The sequence below is a fragment of the Schistocerca gregaria genome, chromosome 1 (assembly GCF_023897955.1).
Source record: "Schistocerca gregaria isolate iqSchGreg1 chromosome 1, iqSchGreg1.2, whole genome shotgun sequence".
NCBI classification, from domain to species: Eukaryota; Metazoa; Arthropoda; class Insecta; order Orthoptera; family Acrididae; genus Schistocerca; species Schistocerca gregaria.
Window position 1 is genome coordinate 151,785,640 of NC_064920.1, and position 18,294 is coordinate 151,803,933.

Below are 18,294 nucleotides of genomic sequence, written 5' to 3' on the forward strand. Positions count from 1 at the left end.
ATCTTTGGTTAATATATTAAAAAACTGAAGACCCGCCTCGATTGCGAAGAAAGTACCTTGTGTTAAGTGTTAACCCAGGCTTCGGCGTAGATAACTACACCTTCTTCAGAACAACAATAAAACCAGATAACTACAACTTCTTCAGAACAACAATAAACCCACAAGTGCCTAAGAAGACCTTTGTCAGTGATTAAAAGAACACCATAGCTATACATTTATAAACGAAAAAGAAAAGGAAAACACAAACAGTACATATGTACAAAGTCAAAACCACTACTTAACTTAATGGGGTGCGCTCCACCTCACACCGGCATATGTTCGATGGGCCATTTGATTAATAGTTGCTTGTGAGGAACGGTATCAAAAGCCTTCTGGAAATCTACGCATATGGAATCGATCTTAGATCCCTTGCCGACAGCACTCATTAATCCATTGGAATAAAGAGCTAGCTGTGATGTACAAGAACGATATTTTCTGAATCCGTGTTGGTTATGTATCAATGTCATTTTCTTCAAGGTGGTTCATAATGTTCGAGTACACTTTGTGCTCCAAAATCCTACTGCAAATTGAGGTCAGTGATATTGGTGTGTAATTCGATGGGTTACTCCTATTTCTTTTCTTGAATATTGGTGTGATCTGTGCTACTTTCCAGTCTTTATGAACAGACCTTTCGTCAAGTGAGCGATTGTATATGATTGCTAAAAAAGGGGCTATTGTGTCTGCATACTCTGAAAGGAACCAGATTCGTATACCATCAGGACCGGAAGACTTTCTTAAAATGATTTGTTTCGCAACACCTAAGATATCTACCTCCTAAGATATCTACTTTAATGTCACGCATGCAAACAGTTGTTCTGGTTTCGAATTCTGGAATATTTACTTCGTCTTCTTTCGAGAAGGAATTACGGAAAACTGTATTTAGTAACCCCGCTTTAGTGGCACCATCATCGATAACATCTCCATCGCTATCGCGCCGTGACGGTATTGACTGTTTTTTGCCACTGGTGTACTTTACATACGACTAGACTCTCTTTGGGTTTTCTACCACATTTCCAGACAATGTTTGCCAGGGTACCTCCTTGTCATTGCCAGGTATCCCAGAGAGGCCTTTCATGCATATCATCATGATGTTGCTTAGTTCCTCTGCAACTGAAACACAATGTCGATAACTGCTGCAAATATGGCGTTGGTACAATTGTTATGACGTCGTTGTAGGGCTAACGTACTATCAGAGTTTATGACTACCGTGTCTGCGAATATCAATGCTTCAAAAGTGCTAATCGACTCGGCTGTCACAATAGTGGGGTGTGAATCCAGCTTGTATAGACCTTTTCGTTTGCTCTGGGATACTCAGTAGGCACTACCAGCGCCTTCACTAGACTTGGAGCCATCTGTACACACCACGCACGCATCGTGGTAGTGAGACAGGAATCCCATTGCTGTTGCGTTAGTTGGATCCTCGTTTCGAAACGTTAAACTGGTCCTGGCATCCATCTGCAGAGAAGACGTTCGTATGGCCTGTTGTTCCACACCTTGTGCCTTAATGCCTGTTTCTCCATAAATTTAGCCGCGACGGGTGGAAATTGTTGTCTGCATGCACAGTAGGATATTAATTCCCGGAACTCTTCATCAAGTGGCCCTCGTTCTTCGAAAGAGAGCTGCAGGAGAAATTTATTACAGAGGAATATTCGTCGCAGGTTTAACGTTGGGTCGTTCGCTTCGGCCAGTAATACGGTCGTTGGGGTTGGCATGAATGTCCCAGTAACTACACGCAAGACTTTGTACTGCATAGTGTCGAGTCTTTGGATCTGGCTGTCTGATTCTGTTCCGTAGCACATTTGTCCAAAGTCAAAGTGTGTCCTTAGTAGCAAGCAATATAAAGTCATCGTTGTACGCCGATCAGAGCCCTGAAGCTGTTTACCTGGCCTTGCTTGTGCTGCAGAAAAGGCTACAACCACGGGACGACCTGGATGCAATTTTGATTACGGCTACATTTTACAGTCCGCCTCGCCGACAGCCAACATTAATTTGCTCTGCATACTAATTAAGAAAATGAGTCGTACCTGGACTAACTAATTCGCTCACATTCCTGGCTTTTTGCGCAAGGAACTGGAGGAACAGTTTAAGTAACGACCTCGCTTTCGGTTAAGAACGCCACGTCTTACGCTGCAGTCGTTGTGCTCTGTCAAACATCAGAAGTAAAGGATTGCGAATTCCTTTCTTGAACCTTCCGCAATTATTTTTTTCTGTCGGATGCGCATTTCTTTACTCTGAATTTTGTATTTAATTACTCATGATGACGATGTACACATTATACACTTTCCGAATCGTCAGTGAATGATTTAAGCCACAATGCGATACATTAGGAAATTGAACAATATGTTGCCTACTGTGTATCCGAACTATTCTGAAAAGTAGAAATGTTAACATCCCCTATAAATTAAACGTATTTTCTAGACTTATTTGTCTGGAATGTAGCTTACGATTTTTCCCACCAAATATCCCTTCCACGGTCAAATGAGCTAGGGCAACACGCCTCAAGCCACGTCGGTGCCACATATCTTTTCCTTTAGTAAGTTTTTTCCATACATCTAGATCCTCGTTTGACCAAGCCAACAGTTTACTATCTCGGTTTGCATCCATGTAACTTTTAGAGTCTTCCTGTAACACCACTTATGAAACACATTAGATTTTGTAACTCCAGTCAGTGCTCTGTATCACTTATTCCACTGTTACAGACAACTGTTTCTCTCCAGTTGGTTTTTCGGTACAATATCTTTGTCAGTACCTTGCCTTCTGTCAACAACTGTCATTTCGCAGACCATTTACACTTTTCATCGCATATCTACTATGCCACTCCCTCCTAGTGAGTAGTGATACCGACTTCCTGTATTTTAACTTCACTAACGCTCAAATTCTACAAGTGATATCTCTCCTGATACTCTCGCCATCTAAGTCATTTCTTTCGTGAGTTGTGGCGCTCGTTTTGGCGCGCCAGTCCCTTGGATGTCCATTATCGATCCTTCGATATTTCTTATCTTTGCTTGTTTGTTGTTTTCCGCTTTCGCGTGGCGAGTCGCAATTGACGTTTGCTCGGGCTACCTGCTGAGACGCCGCGAGGTACGAGGTGGGAAGCCACCACGTACATGTGGAGTTGGTTGTACGTGGTCTGCCGGTCCAGCATGGAGGATATGTATTGGCTGCCTGCCTGTCTGGTCTCCTGATTTTGCTCGCCGTGCCTTGTGACCGCCTAGCTTGCGTTGCTGCCTGGTGTATCCTACACGAGCCATACCGGACGTTCAGCAGAAGCCAGCAGAAGTTAAGCAGCCTTGTGTTTCTTTAAAGAAAAGGAGCAACTGTATAAGACCTTTTGTAACCAATTTTGGTGGCCTGTTAAGCGTGGCCTTCCCGTTTACACTGCCTTTGGGGAGAGCTAATTCTTTTAAATTTAAGTAGTTGGGGTTCCCTCTCCTTTATAATCTTTTTGGGATTTTAATTGAATTTCCTCTTTGGGGTTCCTTCCTTGTGCTTGGTTAAATGTTTACTTGTATAGCGGGAAGTGACTCCTGGTTAAAACTCAGAGAAGGTGTTTGATGTTACTGCCGCTTCCGACATTCGCCTTTTCAATTAAGTGTTGTCATCCCTTCGAGCGACCTGGTGTCGCTCCTCGTTAATTAATGCTGGTTTTTGCGTACTTAATTTTGAATTGGCCGTTTGAATTAATATTTTGGAGCGCAGTACAGCACTAAGGCAACCTCATTGTACACCACCTTGTGCCCCGGTCTAATACCTTAATTTTCAGTGGCACGAGTTAGCTCCACTACCGGTTTTACTGATGTGCTCCCTTCAAAAATCTTGTCTTGTATAAGTTTGCCCCATGTGTGTCTGGGAACACAGAGATGAGCTGTAGTGTTTGAGTGCTAGTCAGTTAATGGAATCTTCATTTTGGCTTGGCTTCCACTGAAGAGTTTGAGTGGAGCATAGTGTATTTGATTTGTTATTCATTTAATTGCTGTAAGTTTGTTTATTTGATGGGGAGCAAGACATTTAAAGACTGTTGGTATTAACTCTCCTAGTTGCGGGGTGTTGCTAATTCGTTCCAAATGGCCTACTAGTTATTCAATGGCAAGAATGTTGATTAGTTGGTTACTGTGAGTACAAATTCACGCTATTTATTTGTTACCGAAAGTGTTGAAGTGTCTGTGTCGTGACTGAATCACTAGCTACGCGTTGGAGCTAAATTGATATAAACCTTTCATTGCCACCTTAAAATTTGTTGCCAGCAGAAACTCTTGAGAGAACTAAGTTTTGTCACTGCTTATGTTGACCTTTACTGGGAGCAATATTTCATGTAGTTAAATTTTGTCTTAAAATGTGTGTTTCTCTGATGTAATAAACGAGTGATAAAAGAAAAAAAGCAAAGGGGCCTGGTGCTTCCCATTGTGTCCGGTTTGTAACACGTATCATTTCGTTTATCTTTATTCAGAATTTAGTTGTGTTACCAGATACCGATCGTTTTGTTATCCTCCCCTCCTGTCTTCAGCTCGTACTTTATTATTCATTCTTGTAAGACCGTTGCTGGTCTTCAATTACCATTGTTATATTTGTATGGCTTGATACTCTCTATGTCACCGCAACACCAACGTATGGTTTAGTACTGTGTTTCTGACATGCATAACATGCATAATTTATTTTATGCGACGTCACTTTATACAGCTCTTGTATGACGGTCCCAGAGTCTCATACTTCCACATTAGGGAATCAGCGCCATCGGTGCAGGGATTTACCCGGTACTACGGGAGACTACCTGAGATATAGAGAGCAGTCTGCACCCATGCGATGGCCCCGCCGGACACTTGCTGTAACCACTACTAAGCATAAAGTTTCTCTTCTTCTGTACTACAACTACAAGGCCTTTGCCTGTTACAGCGGCCCATCTCTTCCTTAGCAATATACATCAAGTTGAATTCCGAGGCTTCTTTGAGCAGCTACTGTGAGAAAATGTCATCAGACCGTGTCACGGGCGTTGCGCAGGGTGAGTCTGATTTTGTGGTGAACCGGGGGGGGGGGGGGGGGGGGGGAAGAGGAGGAGGGGTTGCCTCCTTGCCGCCTCCAGACTTCTGAAGGATGGCCATCAGAAAATGTGATGAGTAAACGCCGCTGTCCTTTAAACATTGCGAATGGCAGAAGCATGGCTGAACAGCAACACTGATGCCCACCTGACGAAACAATGTGCAGATTGACATTGCACGAAAAGAGCTGGTGAAGAAACGCTAGTGGACCTTTTCCAAATTTTGAAGTGGGATTTCAAGATTTGAAAGATAAAGCTTTCGATTACGTCGCAAATATGCCGAAATCCAAGATCGGATTGTGTAGAGCAAGAAGAGGAACTATTCGGACGATCCGAACACTGGCTCTAGTTCAGAGATTCAATTGAGCGAAGACGCTTTTGACAATAACGGAAGGTAACAGTTTCTTGAAAAGTGACTATGGGTCTGTTCCTCACCAAACGAAACTGTTGCGAAGAACCGGAGACAATCCTGTGTGAAAATGGAACTGTACATACGGATGAGACATTTGACAGTTGTTCGAAAAACTGAAACCACTGTACATAATACATGCGGACATCGGATGCACAAAAGAGTAGACGAAGATATTTCCTACTCTGCTTCTTTACTCCCAAACAAAAGCCAAAATACACATGAAGACACAAGCAGTAAGCACTGAACACGTCAGGAAGATAAAATTAAAAATAACTAAAAATAAAGAAAAACTAAACATGCCTGTGTACTGTCTACATAGCCGCGTCTAAGTCTGGATAAAAGTGAAGGGATGTTATTTTTACTAAAATGATAGGGATATCCAATGCTAAAATATTTGCGGTCGGAAACACCACGTTGACATCACGCGGCGCAAAGTAAGAGGTAGCAAACTCCGCAACTTGCCCGGTAGGTAGCAGAACCGAAGGCTTTTTACGTAGCGTACTGACGAAGGCTGAAGATATTCGAACAAAAATTGTAATGCCAACGTTTTTTTCAGTAAAATATGATCATAATTTATTTTATTTTCTGTCGGACGCAATCACGAAATTAGTATTTATGACCCGATGATCAGAAACTACAATCGAAAACATAAAACGAAATTACAAACATGGAATTTAAAAATCTTTTCTATTCTACTATACGAAGCACATCTTAAAATAAATTGACATAAAATGTCGTCTATTGCGTGGATCAACAACTGACATGTAATGAACACAAGTTGCATTGTCATTCGAACTAAGAGACCAGGAGTATGGACGTACAAAGATGACAAGCTCTACATGTCTCCTCCTGCTACCCCTAGCACTATATCCGCCCATCATCAATGTATGACGTCAAAACATAACAATTGTCTTTATAATTATTATTCTGCATATGATTGTTCTTATTGCCACGTGGTAGATTCAAATGGTTCAAATTGCTCTGAGCACTATGGGACTTAACATCTGTGGTCATCAGTCCCCTAGAGCTTAGAACTACTTAAACCTAACCTAAGGAAATCACACACATCCATACCCTGGGGCAGGATTCGAACCTGCGACCGTAGATGGTAGATTCACAAGCATTATAAAACTGTATAGTATGATCGAGTTACCTTCCATTAGCAACGTGGATCCACTCAACGACTGTGATTTGACTTTCCGGTTTTCTGAAAATACATCTACATTTCGGCTAGTGCCTAGCCATTATCATTGCTAAAAAATACAAGTACATACTCAGGCGATAGTAAAAAAGTTGCAACTCGTGGCGTAATCTACAGGCTGTTACAAAAAGGTACGGCCAAACTTTCAGGAAACATTCCTCACAGAAAAATAAAGAAAAGATGCTATGTGTACATGTGCCCGGAAACGCTTAATTTCCATGTTAGAGCTTAGTTTCGTTAGTATGTACTGTACTTCCTCCATTCACCGCCATGATTTCATACGGGCTACTCCACCTGTGCTGCTACAACATGTGCCTTTACAAGTACGACAGAACATGTGTTTCGTGCACGATGGAGCTCCTGCACATTTCAGTCGAAGTGTTCGTACGGTTCTCAACAACAGGTTCGGTGACCGATGGATTGGTAGAGGCGGACCAATGCCATGGACTCCACGCTCTCCTGACCTCAACCCTCTTGACTTACATTTATGGGGGCATTTGAAAGCTCTTGTCAAAGCAACCCCGGTACCAAATGTAGAGATTCTTCGTGCTCGTATTGTGGACGGCTGTGATACAATACGCCATTCTCCAGGGCTGCATCAGCGCATCAGGGATTCCATGTGACGGAGGGTGGGTGCATGTATCCTCGCTAACGGAGGACATTTTGAACATTTCCTGTGACAAAGTGTTTGTAGTCACGGTGGTACGTTCTGTTGCTGTGTGTTTCCATTCCATGATTAATGTGATCTGAAGATTAGTAATAAAATGAGCTCTGACATGGAAAGTAAGCGTTTCCGGACACATGTCCACATAACATATTTTCTTTCTTTGTGTGTGAGGAATGTTTCCTGAAAGTTCGGCCGTACCTTTTTGTAACACCCTGTACATCGTTTATACGTTGACGCGCCAAAGAAACTGGTTAGGCATGCGTATTCAAATACAGAGAGATGTAAACAGGCAGAATACGGTGCTGCAGTCGGCAACGCCTATATAAGACAACAAGTGTCTGTTGTAGTTGTTAGATCTGTTACTGCTGCTACAATGGCAGATTACCAAGATTTAAGTGAGTTTGAACGTGGTGTTATAGCGATCGAACACAGTATCTCCGAGGTAGCGATGAAGTGGGGTTTTCCTGTACGACCGTTTCACGAGTGTGCCGTTAATATCAGGAATCCGGTAACACATCAAATCTCCGACGTCGCTGCGGCCGGAACAAGATCCTGCAAGAGCGGGACCAACGACGACTGAAGAGAATCGCTTAGGGCGATGTGAGTGCCACTCTTCCTTAAATTGCTGCAGGTTTCAATGCTGGGCCACCAACAAGTGTCAGCATGCGAACCATTCAACGAAACATCATCTATATAGGCCTTCGGAGCCGAATGCCCCAGTCGTGTACCCTTGATCACTGCAAGGTAGAAAACTTTACGCCTTGCTTGGGGCCGTCAACACCGACATTGGACTGTTAATGGCGGAAACATGTTGCCTGGTCGGACGAGTCTCGTTTCAAATTCTATCGAGCGGATGGACGTCTACGGGTATGGATACAACCTCATGAATCCATGGATCCTGCATGTCAGAAGGGGACTTTTCTAGCTGGCAGTGGCTCTGTGAGGGTCAGGCGTGTGCAATTTGAGTGATACGGGACCCCTGATACGTCTAGATACATCTCTGACGGAAGACACGTACGTATGCATCCAGTCTGATTACCTGCATCCATTCATGTCCATTGTGCATTCTGACGGACTTGAAAAATTCCAGCAGGACAATGCGTCACCCCACACTTCCAGAATTGCTACAGAGTGGCTCCAGGAACACTCTTCTGAATTTAAACACTTCCGCTGGTCATCAAACTCCCCAGAAATGAACATTCTTGGCGTATCTGCCTTGCAACCCCCTCGTACTCTTACGGATTTATGGGCAGCCCTGCAGGATTCATGGTGTCAGTTGCTTCCAGCACTACTTCAGATATTAGTAGAGTCCATGCAACGTCGCGTTGCGACACTTCCACTTGCTCGCGGGGGCCCTATACGATATTAGGCAGGTGTACCAATTTCTTTGGCTCTTCAGTGTACATTAGATTACATACCTCTATTTCATAGTTTTAGCACATGTCCCAACACGTCAGTCCCCTGTTATACTTCATTCAAGACTACTGTATAATGAATAGGCTTTGGAGAGAACAGATCAGTTGGCTGTATGGCGACCTCTACATGAACTACGTAATATAAAACACTCAGAGGAAAGCTATTTCGGTCGCTACTGAACAATTTAAAATTTGCATGGGAATAATACAAAATGAAATAAAAGCAAAATTGTTTAAGTTGCTGTCTTAGTTACTGCCACATTTAAATGTAATCATAGAAGATGTAAAAAAATCCAGATTCACTGCCTGTGTACCTTGTGGCCCACCAGTGACGTAGAAAACATATAACAGAAGCCTTAAACAATATGTTGACTATAACGTGATTTTATTGATTTTTTTCTTTCAAACGCGTTTAAGCTTTCACATTCGTTGGTTTCCCCAACTAACAGCGGAACAGTGAATATATGCACCGGAAGGTGACGTGACAGCCGCCTTTAAAATTACGTCACTGGCCAAAGGCGACGACTCGCATCGAACATTCCTCTTGACCCAAATTACTTAAGTAATAACAAGCAAACAAAAATTTTATGGTGACAATTCATAGCATAATTTGCTTATCACGACTGAGAGCACGCCATAAAAAAGTGAAGCAGGATTTAAACGTTAAAAAAAAAAGCAGAAGCTCTGCAATATGTATGTAAGAGCACATTTCGCAAAACGTTACGCGACCTCTGGATGCGCTCTCCTTCCGGCAGCAGGATGTTTACGCCGCTGTCCATTTGCTTGATGGCACCGACGCTCTGCTCGGACACAGCGGAAGACCACTTTACTGTTCCTGTGTACTCTCGTGGTGCATGCAGGCATCGGCTTAATGACCAAGTACTTTCCAGCAATATTGGTCGTAAATTTCACAGACTTTTGTGTGGGCGGAAATTGCACTGGTTGCACTTTTCACACACCTTAGCCGCACACCCAGTTTTTATGGCGCCAAGTATTTGCCTGTCGCTTCCTCACGTTAATTAAACCCATTTCGGAAGGAGAAGGAAGGAGGGAAGATGGGGTTTTACGTCCCGTTGACGAGGTCGTTAGAGACGGAGGGCAAACTCGGCTTGAAACTTCCTGGCAGATTAAAACTGTGTTCCCGACCGAGACTCGAACTCGGGACCTTTGCCTTTCGCGGGCAAGTGCTCTACCAACTGAGCTACCGAAGCACGACTCACGCCCGGTACTCACAGCTTTACTTCTGCCAGTATCCGTCTCCTACCTTCCAAACTTTACAGAAGCTCCTCTGCGAAACTTGCAGAACTAGCACTCCTGAAAGAAAGGATATTGCGGAGACATGGCTTAGCCACAGCCTGGGGGATGTTTCCAGAATGAGATTTTTTACTCTGCAGCGGAGTGTGCGCTGATATGAAACTTTCTGGCAGATTAAAACTGTGTGCCCGACCGAGACTCGAACTCGGGACCTTTGCCTTTCGCGGGCAAGTGCTCTACCAACTGAGCTACCGAAGCACGACTCACGCCCGGTACTCACAGCTTTACTTCTGCCAGTATCCGTCTCCTACCTTCGAAACTTTACAGAAGCTCTTCTGCGAAACTTGCAGAACTAGCACTCCTGAAAGAAAGGATATTGCGGAGACATGGCTTAGCCACAGCTTGGGGGATGTTTCCAGAATGAGATTTTTCACTCTGCAGCGGAGTGTGCGCTGATATGAAACTTCCTGGCAGATTAAAACTGTGTGCCCGACCGAGACATCAGGTAAAATATGGCACTGTAAACAATCAGAAAGTGGTGTGAGACAGGAAAAGGAACAACGGTGTTTCTGCCACGTTACAAGTTACAGTATTGTCTCCTGACTCGGCAAAATGCTGCATCCGTAACATGTCCTGGTCGACAGTTACTCACAGCATATTCGGTGTTAACAGAGAGGTACGTCGTCGTATGCCATCCTTCAGATCAGAAAGAGGCCAAATACATCCATGATAGACACGATCTTTCAGATATCCCCACCAGAAGTCATATGAATTTATGTCGGGGTATCTGAAAGGCCACACATTTTAAAATTGCTTAGAGATGATGCGGTCGTTACCGACGGTTTATAGAAGCCAATGACAAGCGACATCAGGTGTCGCCTTATCTTGCATGAAACGAGTGGGATGTACGCAGTTGCGTTCTTGCTAAGTTTGTGTCGCGTGTTGCACAAAGAGGTCCCTACAGTGTGCAGATTCCAGGTTCGCGAGATGTTATTTCCTCAATGAAAAAAGGTCCGAGAATGAAGCAGCTTGTGAAATCACAAAACACACCTAAGCTCAGTGCAGCGGGTGTTCCTGCACAACATAAGGCGGAGTAGAGCCCCATAAGCAACAGTTCTGTGCATTCGCGACACCGTAGAGAGTAAAATGTGCCTCGTCCGTCTAAAGAATATTCCACTGCCATATTCTGTGTGTCCATAAAAGAAAAGAATGGCAAAGTCACGGCGTTGTAGCCGATCTTGGGGTTTAATTTGGAGCACATACTGAATCTTGCACAGACACCAGTGTGCGGCTGTTTCTGTCAGCGATATTCCCGCAATGCACCGCTGCTATTCCTATCGTCCTGATAAAACAACGTTACCAGCGGTGTCCTGTCTTTCTTCTTAATAGCCATTGTGTTTCGTAAGGAAAACTCCAATCTTCTTATCGCTTTGCAGCAACAGTCATTTCACAAAAGAAATAAACAAGTGTCGCCAAGCGACAAACAGCTTACTGATGTCAAAACAGAAAACATTTCACATTCTGACTGCTTATAGCGCCATATTTTCACCTAGTGGCAGAAAATGGAATTATTATTTTTTCCGGCGTACTCCGGAGCGCACCGATAAATGAACCTAACTACGATGTTCCTCCGTCCTACGATACGATATACAGCGTAATTCATGAAGATACGCAAATATTTTATTATGTTAAACTACAAGGAAAACTAAAGAAAAAGGTTACACTCTTCAGATTCCAGTAGGTCAGCGTAGGGCAAAGCGCGGCTCGAGAGCCTCAAGCGGCTCTTTGAGACGAATATAATCGACAAAAACCTTGAATTGATTTCAGCTCTATCAACTGCAGCTGACGCGTCTTATTACATAAATGACACAAAGTTTCACTTATTGTACGATTTATTTCTGGTGCAGGTTCCAAACAAGATTTTTTGGGCCTGTAGCTACTCGAAGATCAAACAGGTGGGGAGAATATAACAAATGCTGTAACAGAGTGCACTGTAAAATATAAAATTACCTCAGTTTCAACAGACTGGGTGGAAGTATGATACGAGTAAGAACCAAGTTCGTTACTTTTTGAAAGAAGAAATCAATCACAAGATAGTTACTTACGATTGATTCATCTATTAAACGTGTTATTTCGTGTAGACATTGCCAGAAGAAAATTACAAAGTTATGAAATTGATAATTAAAACTATCAGCTCCATTATACTTAAAGCTCTTGCCATCACCGACTTAAAGAATTTGTAGTTGAAATGGAGAGTGAGTACACAGATCTTCTGCTGCGCAAAAAGGTACGTTCATTATCAACAGCAAACGTTTTGAAATTTTGTCCATGCTGGGCGTCACGTCTCTTTCACATCAGCTTAATCGTAAACTACAGGGGAAAGGATACTCAATTTTTTCGATGTTAGAAAAAGTTATTTCATTCGAAGACTTATTATCGCCTTTTGTTAAAGATATTGAATGAGAAACTTTGATTCACTTTCCAAGCCTGTTGAAACATTGCTAAGAAAATAATTCTGATGCTGGAATCTATTAATTAAAAAAAAAAACTCTTTCACATATGGGCGAATCTTTTTTCAACAGTCTTTAGAAATTCAGTAACAGCAAAGCGATATTAGCTTTTTTTAAAAAAATAATGATATTTTAACGGAATGATATCTTTCTCCGTTTAATAATGCAATTACCCAAAACAGGATTGCGAGTTCGAAATTGAAACGTATTTGTGCTGCTATGGAAATATTGGAGTGAAACGAATATTGGACTTAGTTCACACCATAACTGGTCTGTTTCGAAAGACCTGAAGAAATACGTTGATTTTTAACACCTGGAATAGGATTCCTGATTCATAAAAATCTGTTGAAAAAAACTACTGTTTTCTGTTCTATCCTTATTCAGGCCTACACATTCTTGTGAACAATCGTTTCCAAGCATGTATCTGAAAAGCGGTAAATTGAAAAGTCGTCTTATTGATGAGAAGAAGGAATCGCGCCTATAACAAACAGCAACAATATACAAATTTGACTTACCCAAACTTTCCAAGGAGAAGAAAGGTCATTGTTTACATTAATGTTTCAGTCACTGTCACTATTTAATTTTATGGATATCTTACAATTTAATTTTATTAATAAATAATAGCCCTATTATGTTATCGAATTTTATTCAATGAACCTTTAGTTTAACCAAGACTTAAAACTTTAAGTACAGTTTATTAACTTAATTTTAGGGGGCGCTCTGGAGTGGAATAAAATATAGTGTCCAGTATTGAGGAAGGTATGCTGAGATGGTTTTGACACATAGAGGGTAAGAACGAAAGGAGATAGACGAAACAAATGTACAAGACGAGTGTCCATGGGAGAGTGCGAATGGGTAAATATCAGTGAACGTACCTCTGTCAGAATGAGGATGTTTTTAGTAAAAGACAGTTTAGGATTACCCTAATTGAGTTAATAACAACGTACGTCCTACATAAAAAGTTTGGCTCTGAAACGAAATTTTCTTCGTTCTGTTGTTGATATTTGGCTCTGTTGACTAACGAATTTGGCGACCGCTGCACTAGCTAGACAGGTCTTACTGACAAACAGATGATTTCCAGTACGCAGATCACATTCCCGTTGGACTCTTGTGTTCTTGCCAAGGAAATGCACTCGGAATCGGACAAACCACATCGCATGGAAACGCTGTTCTCGACATTATGCAAGTCTGCCCCGTACCGCCCCCAAGCAGTGCGCTCGCCTGCCTGCGGTAACATCTACTTTTGTTACGAGCAGCCGCAGCAGTCATTAACACGATGTAAAGTGAAAGCTGGAATAGCACGTAAAAGAACGAATTATGGTAATCTGGAGGGGCCGACGGCGGCTCATAACCCACCATTACAGCGAAGGCAATTTCGGTTTCAAGGCTGAAATCGTGAAGCGAACGTGACAGAACACCAGGCTTACCGTTATCTTCAATCTCTCTGCGCACCGGTCCTCTGATCGAAAAAAGCTACTAGCATTTCGTCCGTGAACTCTGGCGTCTCCATTGTCTATAGATAATCCGCATCAAGACATGAAAGACGACAGTTCTTAATGCTGTTGTAAATCACATAATGTGGTTTTACGGAGCGTGCTCTTGACCACTGTTACCTTACTTAGCTTGCATTTGTCGCTAGCCCTCGCCTAGTAGCTGGACAAAGGGAGAAGGGTGAAATAACTGTATCAGAAGTTCAAATGGCTCTGAGCACTATGGGACTTAACTGCTGAGGTCATCAGTCCCCTAGAACTTAGAACTAATTAAACCTAACTAACCTAAGTACATCACACACATCAATGTCCGAGGCAGGATTCGAATCTGCGACCGTAGCGGCCGTCGTATCAGAAGAGCCACTAATCATACAGAATAAGGTTGAAACTTTCTGGCAGATTAAAACTGTGTGCCGGGCCGAGACTTGAACTAAGGACCTTGGCCTTTCGCGGGCAAGTGGCGGAAGTACAGCTGTGAGGACGGGGCGTGAGTTGTGCTTGGGTAGCTCAGTTGGTGGAGCACTTTCCCGCGAAAGGCAAAGGTCCCTATTTCGAGTCTCGGTCCGGCACACAGTTTTAATCTGCCAGGGAGTTTCATATCAACGCACGCACCGCTGCAGACTGAAAATCTCATCCTGAACAATAAAGTTGTTTTGATATCATTTGCTCGGTGCATCATAATATTTCTGCACGTTTGGTTATGGAAGGACTTACCCTTCAGCCAGTCTTGCTGTCATCTCATGAGAGCTGTGTTCATTTCTGTGCTCATCCAGTGTTTGAGAAAGAGCGCGCTTAGCGACTTTTAAATTATTTTATACATAATTTTAAATGTTTTAGAAACTTTTTCTCGCTGATGCTGGCCGAAAAATAAGGAAAGAAAAAAAGGTTATTGCTTACGACACTTTGGCTGTTAGTCTAGTAAAATTTCAGCATCAGGCAGGAAATCTCAAGTTCTTACTTTTCTTACTACTACACTTCTATGCAAAACGTAAGGATGAGCTACATAAAGTAGAATAACTTATTAATGAGTGCTTATAATCATGTTACCAGAGGTCTCCCAGTCCTGCACAGAAAGCTGGACTTTACATGGCATGATGTTAGCTTGACCGTAGCGCCAAATGGGGCTGGCCCGGCAACTCCACACAGTTGAAGCTAGGGAAAAAGACAGTGTGCGTCAACGAGCGAGCAGTTGTGGTACATTGTGGTGGTACTCATTGTTACAACATGGCCCGTAGACAACATCTGGATGACTTCTCATAGGGAAGGATCATCGAGAACCTCGATGAAGGACGAAGTTTGACGAGTGTACCCCAAGAGTTTGGTATTGCTCGAAGCATTGTTCCATGTCCATGGGGAGCGTTCCAGTGCTGCCCAAAAGAGAGGAGGTGGTCAACAGGTGACTGCTACCAAGTACAACATGCAAGAACGGACCTACACTCATGCTCATAAATTAAGGACAATGCTGAGACATGATGAAACAACGCTCTGGTGAGCGGTTTGCGGGTTTAAATCACCTCGGTGTATGACCAAGCGGTGCATTTGACCTGCGGTCGTCCCACGGGGGCGCTGGCAGCAGTCCACACATGCAGAGGTGTGTTGGTTCATGTCAGATTACGGTGCAGCGAGTTAGTGTACAGACGTTTTCAGAAGCGCTAATGGTGACTGTGTGTTGAAAATGGCTCAAAGAACGTCATAAGGGGTAGAAAACTAGGGCGACTGGAGGCTGGTGAAACACAGCAGGTCTTAGTACGGGCCCTCCGGGTTCCACAAAGTGTGATCTCAAGATTATGGCATGGGAGCACGTTGCAGAGTCCGTCATCATCACACTGCCTATTAAGAATCAAGTCCCGACTTTTGTAATGTTCAGTGGACCATCATAGCTCGCCGTGACTATATCGTAATTATTCTGCTTGAAGATGTGTCATTTCGGTTCGTCTCACTGTGTATTTCTTTCAGTTACCTTCTGTACTGCACTGTAGCAGTTCTTTCTACGTACAGTCGAGCTATGTTATTAGGCAATGAAAAGTACTGTCGTCCTTAGGTTTTGCACACCAATGGATATATGTAACACATTTTGAAGACAGTATACAAGCATTTCACCGAATTGACCTGCAAAATTACGAGGCGTGGTTTTTAAGTAGGGTCCGTTTGAACATAAGTACGCACCGAAAGGTTATTCCAAAAAGTAAACTTATCTTCAGAAAGTACATACTTCACTCTATTTTTCGACATAGTTGCCAAGTTTGTTGGAACACGTATCATACCTTTCAACCAATTTTAAAATATCCTCTTCATAAAAACTTGCCGTCTGCTCCGGTAACCAAGAGTTCACTGCCGTTTCCATGTCGCTGTCATCATTGTATCGGTTGCCAGTGAGGTGTTGTCTGAGGTGGAGGAAGAGATGTAATTGCTCGGCACAAGTTCAGGACTGTAGGGTGGGTGGTCTAAAACGTCCCAGCCAAAACTGTCCAATAAATCGAGAATCTCACCTGCAGTGTGAGGTCTCGCAATGTCATGGAGACGGACAATTCCCTTTCTCAGCATGACGCATCTTTTGTTTTGAATCGCTCTCCATAGCTTTCTCAGGGCTTGGCAGTATGCTTCTGCATTGATACTGGTTCCTCGCTGCATGAAGTCGACCAACAAATACCATACCTATCCCAAAACAGCGAGGCCATGATTTTGCGCTGGAACGGAGTCTGTTTGGCCTTCAACTTTACAGGCGAGTGTGTGTGTCTCCATTCGATGTTCTGTTGCTTCGGTCGGGCGCGATATGTGAAACCCATGTTTCCTCTCCAGTTACGATCTGAGTCAAGAAGCCGTTCCCTCCTTCATGATAACGAGTCAAGAACTTCATCGCACACTCAAATCTTTGGTTTTTGTGGTCCTCTGTTAGGAGCTTCGGTACCCAACGCTAGCGCAGTTTCTTAAACTTTAGGTGTTCAGAAACAATGTTGCAAAGCACTGATCTGCACACGTCAGGAAATTCGTTTGAGAGACCTGTTATTGTGAAGCGCCTGTTCTCACGAATCCTCGCTTCAACTGAAGCCACCAAATCGTCTGTAATCAAAGAAGGGCGACTGGAGTGGTCCTCATCATGGACGTTGTCACGGCCATCTTTGAATTCTCGTACCCACTTACGCACTTTGCTTTCACTCATAACAGTATCACCGTACAATTCGCGAATCTGTCGAAGAATTTCTGCAACAGACAGGTTCCTGGCTGACAAAAACCGTATCACTAAGCAAAACTCACACGCGGCGGGCGAGTAGATAGTCTTAAAACATTTTGAAAGCACAGAACAGAGCCGTACAGGTTAGCTACAGAGCTGAAACTTAGCACAGTTTATCCCGAGGCATGCCGCTACACGACGCACGCGCTCGTTGCGGTATGCGTGCCAGCTACTGGTGTCTACAACAAGACAGACCTTACTTAAAAAAAAAAAAACACGCCTCATATATCACTGTACGACACACAGTACAGTAGAGAGAACTTTATAAAAACTGAAATGCGTGAAAAACTAGTTTTTCTTAAAACGGAGAGCAAATTACTCAGCTGTTTTATACATGGAAGATCGATTCTTTACAGAATCGGTGGTGAGGGTTTCTGGTCCATACAGAGCCGGACCAAGAGCTATGGTTCTGTCAAAAGAAACATAACGACAGATTTCATGTATAGGGAGATAAGATTTGGAGTTTATGTCTGGGCAGGTGTGAAGCTTTTTCCAGTTGGTCTGCCAGGCATTTCCTGTCCTTACACGTAGAGCGTTTGCATTTAGGTCATTCCAGATGGATACACCTATATACTAAGTCCGCCAGAAAAATGTATACATTCTTTGTCAGGCTCTGTCAAGATATCGATGTTGTCGTTCGATTTGTGTTACGAGTGTACTGTAGTATGGTCTTTGTCTAAACAGATGTTGGTGCTTTCGTCTCGGTATTGAGAAAACAAGATGACTGGAGCACGCTTGACATTCGAGCAACGAAAATTTATTGTGAAGTGCCTTTGCAGGTTTGAAAATGCCGTTGAAGTGCAACGTCAGTGGAGGCCGGAGTCTGAAACAGAACTGCCAGCCAACCCGCCTAGCAATAAATCGCATCACTGACAAGTTTGAAATGCATGGAACGATTTGTGATTTCACAAAGGAAGATCAGGAAGACAGCGTACAGCTACAAGTTCTGCTTCGTCGGCTCTCGTGTTAGAAACGTTTGTTAATTCTCCACAGAAGTCTGCTACGCAATGTGCAAGTAAAGTGGGGGTTAGCAGTACAAGGG

At 43.2% G+C, this 18,294-nt stretch overlaps 1 protein-coding gene and 1 non-coding gene across 3 annotated transcripts in view; both read right to left on the minus strand.

The window, feature by feature from the left end:
- LOC126335027 (rhotekin-like) overlaps positions 1–18,294 on the minus strand; it is a 1,081,506-nt gene that overhangs the window by 752,762 nt on the left and 310,450 nt on the right. The window lies entirely within an intron of this gene.
- On the minus strand, positions 9,903–9,977 carry Trnas-cga (transfer RNA serine (anticodon CGA)). The gene has a single exon. It is a non-coding gene; the product is annotated as a tRNA-Ser (tRNA).